Raw genomic sequence first — 6678 nt, forward strand, 5'->3', positions numbered from 1 at the left:
ATACTCTATATATTTATAATCCATATCACTGACTAGAATGTCCTTATCTATGAGATCACCCGTCCCCTGATCCCTGAGGGACATATGAAAGTGTTTGGGTTTTATCTCCATTCAGGAGTTTTAAGAGGCTATTACATCATGGATGGGCATGATGCCCAGCTTTTGTCAAAATGGCTGAGATCAGTTATTCTCACTTCTGAAGTTTATAAGATATCCAGATGCCACAGTGCATAGAGTGTTACACTTGAAGTCAGGAAGACCTAAGTTCAAGTTCTGCCTCAAGCCACTTCTCTCATTTCTTCATCCATAAAATTGAGATAAAAGTCACATCTGCCTTGGATAAAATGCAGAAATGTGTGTAAAGTGCTTTGCAAACCTTTAAAGCACCACACAAATACTAGCTATTGTTATTTATAATACACTGAAATCACTGTATTGGCCTCAGCATAGAATGAACTATGTATATACTTGTATTTCTTGTCCTGGTTTTATCTAGTAATATTATCAAGGATACACATCCTCAGCTGGCCACTCTCATTGAGGATGAGATGTGGCTGCCTTTGTCCTCCCAGTAAGAGATATTTCAGCTCCCCGGGGTTTAATTCTACTGAGCTCATGTGCTGGCACCAATACAAAACACAAATCATGCACAGGCAGAGCAGTATACCAAGACCAGCTTGGTCTCCAGGGATGTTTATATCTGAAGTCCTCACCTCTGTTCTTTCCAAGGTTGTGAAGTATTATTTATCTCTATTGCCTACATTCAAGATCTATGCCTTGGGTTGGTTTGGGTTTTTTAGTTTATTTTTTTAATCAAAATTAGTTATAGATCTAAAAGGAGGCTGGCCTGACCTTAAAAGTTATCACATATACACATGCAAAGTGTTTGTCTGCAAGGGTTTCTTGGGGCTCTTTATCATACACTCACCTGAAGTCCTAAGGGTGGGCCTATTGCAGAATTCTAGATTACAGTAAGTGATTAAAACATTACTTAATAAGGTACAAATATTCCTTTCTTTTTTTAGTTTAGTCTCCTATGCAGGGTTATGCTTAAAATTATAGTCCATCAATCATCAAATCATAAAGAATTTTATTAATTGGGTGCTATGTCCCAGCCATTAGGTATACACATATTTAAAAAAGAATTAATCCCTTTTCCCAAAGAAATTGCAAATAGGGGAGGCAAAACATGTAAGTATATACAGGATAAATATAATAAATACAAAGTAGTTAAATAATAAATATATACAAAATAAACAAGATAGTCAGAGAAAAAGAGAGGAAGGGAGAAAAAGAAGAAGGGAGGAAGGGAGGGTGGAAGAAAGTGATATGGGGTACAGGCTTTCCCTAGACACCCCAAAGCCCCAGATTGTGTCCCAGGCCAGAGAGAACATAAAAGATTCATTTTTCCTTGCATTGCTAAGGGAAGGTGACTTTGAGCTAAGAGAAAGATTCCCTCTGGCCTCTCCCCTCATGCTTGATGAACATAGATAGGCATCTCCCAGCTTACTCCTAAGAAGCATCTATTTTATATCCCAGATATCTGATTATCCTCTAAATCGGACAGTTCACCCCCTTTTTACTTTGAAGCATAGGACATAACCACATGACCCATCTTGGGTTCCAAAGACCCAGTAACATTCCATCATGCTTCTCTTTTTCTCTTCCTCCTCAAAGTCTCTTAACTCAATCCCTTCTCTCCATATAGAAATCCACTACCTAAGCAGACCTCACCTTTAATCTGTACTATCTCCTAAATGGTTTTCTTGCCTCCAGTCCGTCTCCTTCTGATCTATTCTCTTTTTAGATGCCAAATTGATAGTCCTGAAACACAGTTCTAACCATATTACTATTCTGCTCAAGAAACTTCAATAGCTTCCTATTGCCTCTAGAATAAGTTTTAATTTTTTCTGTTTGGTGTTTAAAGTCCTTTATAATGGCTCTCTAGCCTATCTTTGTAAGCATTTTACATTCCTACTGCTTATACCCACTATACTACAAACAAAATAAACTACTTGCTGCTCTACCTATTTAGCATTGCATCTCTTGAATGTTGTTTTCTTGATCTCATCTTCTTAATTGCCAAGGCTACTTCCTCATATGCTAATGTCTATTTATATAACACATTAAGGTTTGCAAAATAGTTTCCTTCAAGGTAGTGTAAATCATATTAATCCTACTTCTACAGAGGAATAAATCGAGGCTCAAAGAGATTAAATTATTTTCCCAGGAGGACTCAGCCAGCAAGTATCAGAGACAGGATTTGAAACCAGTTCTTTTGAATGGAAATCCATTATTTTTTCCACTAGGCATGCAGCATATAAAACTGATATGGCATAATCCAAATATAAGGGATCAATGAGACTAAATCACCATAGAAATGCCAGGATATCTGTTCCATCTCACCCCTAATCTGTAGTTTCTCTTTTACTCTCTTCTAGAAATACTCTTCTAGTTACTTGGCTTTGCTAGATCACATGTCTACCATTGTAGGAGCTCATTTTCACCACTGTTCTCAGCTACTTTGCCACCAAAAGCTTGAAATCTTACATCAAATATCTTCATAATGTGCTTCAAATAAGCTTACATTCTGAAACAAGTTTGTCCTTGGATTCCATGTGTTTCTAATTTGCAAGAAGCTAAAGTACTTGCTGGTGGAGAAGGTTTCTTGGTTCTTTGGACCTACTCTTTGTGATGACTCATTGCTTGAACTTTCCTAAGGAATGGTAATATGGCTAATTTGCTTCTTTTAGGCAATTTTCTACTTGTTCAGGGTTCCAACTTATTTAAACAAGTTGAAACTGCAGAAATAGAAGACAATGTTTTCTTCATCCTTCGAATTAAGAATTGAATTTTACTTTTAAGTTATTCAATAATCTAATTCCATATGGTTCTTGTGAAATGACTTCTATTCCTTTAACCAGTCATTTTCTATACATTAAGATATGGTAAAGTTCTTTTTATTTGAGGTTTTTCTAATTGTTGTGGTGCTATTATTCTCCATGCTATAAATCTCTTCACTCTCCAGTCCTTCCAGATACAACTGCCAGAGATATTTTTAAAACACGTCTGATCATATCACTCCCATACTCAGTAAACTCTAGTAGCTCACTATTAATTCTAAGATAAATACAATGCCTTTCACCACCTCGTTCCAATCTGCCTTTCCAGCACTGTTCTACATTAGCAACCTTTATATATTCTTCAGTCCAGTCAGACTGATCTTTTTGCTATCCTAAACACACACAAAAAAAGTTCTATCTCCCACCTCCACATTTTTGCAGTGGATATTCCCCAGCCCTCCTTATCTCCAATTTTGTAATCACTAGTTTCCTTCTATGTTCAGCTTAGGTTAGGTACTACTTCCTTCCTGCATTAGGCCTATTTCAGCCCTCCCAGCTTCTAGCCTCCCTCCTCCCACTACCCAATTTATGTGATGGTTACTTTGAATATAGTTTTATATGTTATCCCTCTAGAATTATCAACTGTGTTTTGGAACCATCAAGTTTGCCCTGACCCTTGGGATCTTGCCTCAAAGGAAGTCCCAGAATGGCCTATCTCTGACTGAACAATAAACCTTAAAGTAACTAAAGATCTCAGTTTAGATAGAATTAGTAGATATAATCAAATCTTACATATCCTTTTGTTTTACCTCTCCCAGGTAGCTCAGTCCCTTGCTAAAATCATCCTTTTATATCCATTGTAAAGCATCAGCCTCTTCTAGATAATCCAGTCCAGGACTCCTCATTCCCTTGTGGCCATTATAAAGCTAATCGATCATACTTTCCTGTCCTTTATTCCCTAAAAGATATATAAGAGCCCCAAGTTCTATTGCTCTTTGGAAAATCTCCTTTGGTGGTATGTTTTCCTGTCCTTTATTCCCTAAAAGATATATAAGAGCCCCAAGTTCTATTGCTCTTTGGAAAATCTCCAGCTGTGTGACCTTGGGCAAGTCACTTGACCCCTACTGCCCACCCTTACCACTCCTGGGCCAAGGACGGTCCCTAGCCCGGAGGAAAAAAGGAGGAGGGTTGGGCGTGGGGCTAGCAACCCCACCCTGTAAAAACTACATCTGCTAAAGAAACTGCAACCTAAAGTAGGGGCAGCTGGGCTAGCTCAGTGGATTGAGAGCCAGACCTAGAGACTAAAGGTCCTAGGTTCAAGTCCGGGCTCAGACACTTCCCAGCTGGGTGACCCTGAGCAACAGTGTGTCCCATTGCCTACTGGTTGTGGCCCTATCCTCCTAGAATGGAGTCCCAGGATTAAAAAAAAAAAAAAAAAAAAAAAAAAAAGCACCCATTAACTACCCATTAAGCACCCTAAATAGGAAGGAAAGATACTTAAACCTTAAGTACCCTTTTGTTTTAAAAGTTTTTCCCATTCAATCTAGGCCTCTCCTAGGTACTCCAGCCCCCCTCCTGGACTCCTCCTTCCCTTTGTCCCCATGTTAGCCAATCAGTTGTCCTTCCTTTCCTACACTGTCCTAAAGAGTATATAAGACCCAAAGTTCTTCAGTTCAATGGAAATTCCCATTCCTGCTGCATTTTCCTGTAGAGAGAGACATTGTTCCCAGAGTTTCAGAACTTCTATCTGTATGGTATTGGTTTTGCATGCACATGACTCTGTGTGGTGGCCATAAAAGCACTGTATGTCCAACTTGTCCTGATCAAAGATTTGTTCTTTTGTAACTACTTTGATGGTTCTGTAATTTTCCAGGATGACACAAAGTAAAGCTGAATTCTTTGGAAGATCCCACCAAGTTCTTCATAGAATCCTACAGCTTCTTCATGCTTGATATGATAAATGTTGGCTCAGAAGCCACTATTCTCTTACTGGTGGCCTATTTCCTTCTGTTCATCATAAGCACTGCCAGGAAAGATGATTAAATGAGGCAGACTGGTTAAACTAGGTCCCTTCCCCCAGAAGAAGAGACAAGTAGACAGAAAGAGCTTGAATGATTTAAGAACTTAATAAGTACAGCATCTGACACCAAAAGAATTCTTTACCATGTCCTATGATCATCTTTATCTAGCTAACATTATTGATGAATTCAAGGTGACCTGGGATTTCTTTATCCTGGATGTGTATATGTGTGAAGGGCTTCATCTTCCTTTGTCCTCCTAGGAACCAAACAGGACTAGCTTTAACTGCTATGAGCCACTTAGATGCAATTTCCAATTCTGGGAAGAAATTGGTTTCTCTTGGAACTTGTGTTATCTCATCTCTTAGGACCAAAACCCAATGAACCAAAACCTGGGATAAATGGCAAAAAAGTCAAGGAACATAAATTTTTTTTCCATCAGATCTAGCAGTTATCAGATCTAGCAGAGGGAGGAGCAAAGATCTGGCAAAAATGTGTGAAGAAAGTAGGACTTGAGCTGAGCTTCGAAAAGTAGAGATTTAAGGAAAGAATATATGATGTATGGGAGGAGGCACAGCCTGTGCAAACACACAAAGACAAGAGATAACATGTCCTGTGTGCAGAGCAAAAAGGCCAACTTGACTGATCTGAAAAACCCACTAAACAAGAGTATTATAGAGTAAGGCTGGAAAACCAGATTAGAACCCATCAATCAACAAACATTTAAGCACCTTCTATAAGGTGAGCATTCACATGCTGGGGATACAAAAAGAGACAAAAGACAGACTCTGTCCTCAAGGAGCTTACAGGGTAATGGACCCTAAATGTCAATCGAGGACTTTGTGTTTCTAGAGAAAATAGAGATCCAATGTACTTTAAACAAGGGAACAGCATAAACAGATCTATGCTTTAGAAATATCCCTTTGGTGCTGTGTGGATAATAGACTAGAAAGGGGAGAAACTTAAAAAGATAAAAGTAGATTAGTAGATTCATGGAAGGGTAGCTCACAAAGTTCTACTTGGATGAACAAATAAAGAAATTATTGTCTTTGGTTTTATCCTGCATCCAAAGGCAATAAGAAACATCATTTCATGCAACATTTGGTCATCTGTATTGAAGAGCTCATTAAAGTATTTGAAAACCACTCCATGAAAATTATTACAATTCATGAACTAACATCTGTTTCAGAGGGCAAAAAGTTAGAGAAACTCTTAAAAAAAGACTTGATAAGATCCTTTAAATTAAATCAACATCCATTTTAATATTCACTGTCTTTAGGACAAAAGTAGAAATAGGCAAAAACTATTTTTAAGAGTTGGAAATAAGGAAAGAAAGAATTCAAAGGTTTTTCAGCTATTCAGAAGAATCATACCCATATCCCAACGAACACTTCTCAAGAAGAGTGACAAAGGGGGCAGGCTGGTGGCTCATTGGATTGAGGGTCAGACCCAGAGATGAGCTCCTAGGTTCAAATCTGGCCTCATATACTTCTTAGCTGTGTGACCCTGGGCAAGTCATTTAACCCCCATTATCTATCCCCTTTCTGCTCTTCTGCTAGGGAACAAATACACTTTGTTTATTCTAAGACAGAAGGTAAGGGTTTGTTTTTTTTTAAGGAAGAAAAGAATGACAAGGTACTAGATGTAATGAGCATTAATAACATTCTCTTGCAAAATTGAAATTAATTATATTTTAATGGATGGAAAATGGCAATTACTCATATAGAAGTCCTTCCTGAATCAGCTGTTGGAAGTCTGTCAGAATGCTAACTTGTTAGAGCAAAGATTACAATTAATTAAAAAGAAAAAGAAAGAAT

Source organism: Gracilinanus agilis, chromosome 1 (genome assembly GCF_016433145.1).
Source record: "Gracilinanus agilis isolate LMUSP501 chromosome 1, AgileGrace, whole genome shotgun sequence".
In the NCBI taxonomy this organism is placed as follows: Eukaryota; Metazoa; Chordata; class Mammalia; order Didelphimorphia; family Didelphidae; genus Gracilinanus; species Gracilinanus agilis.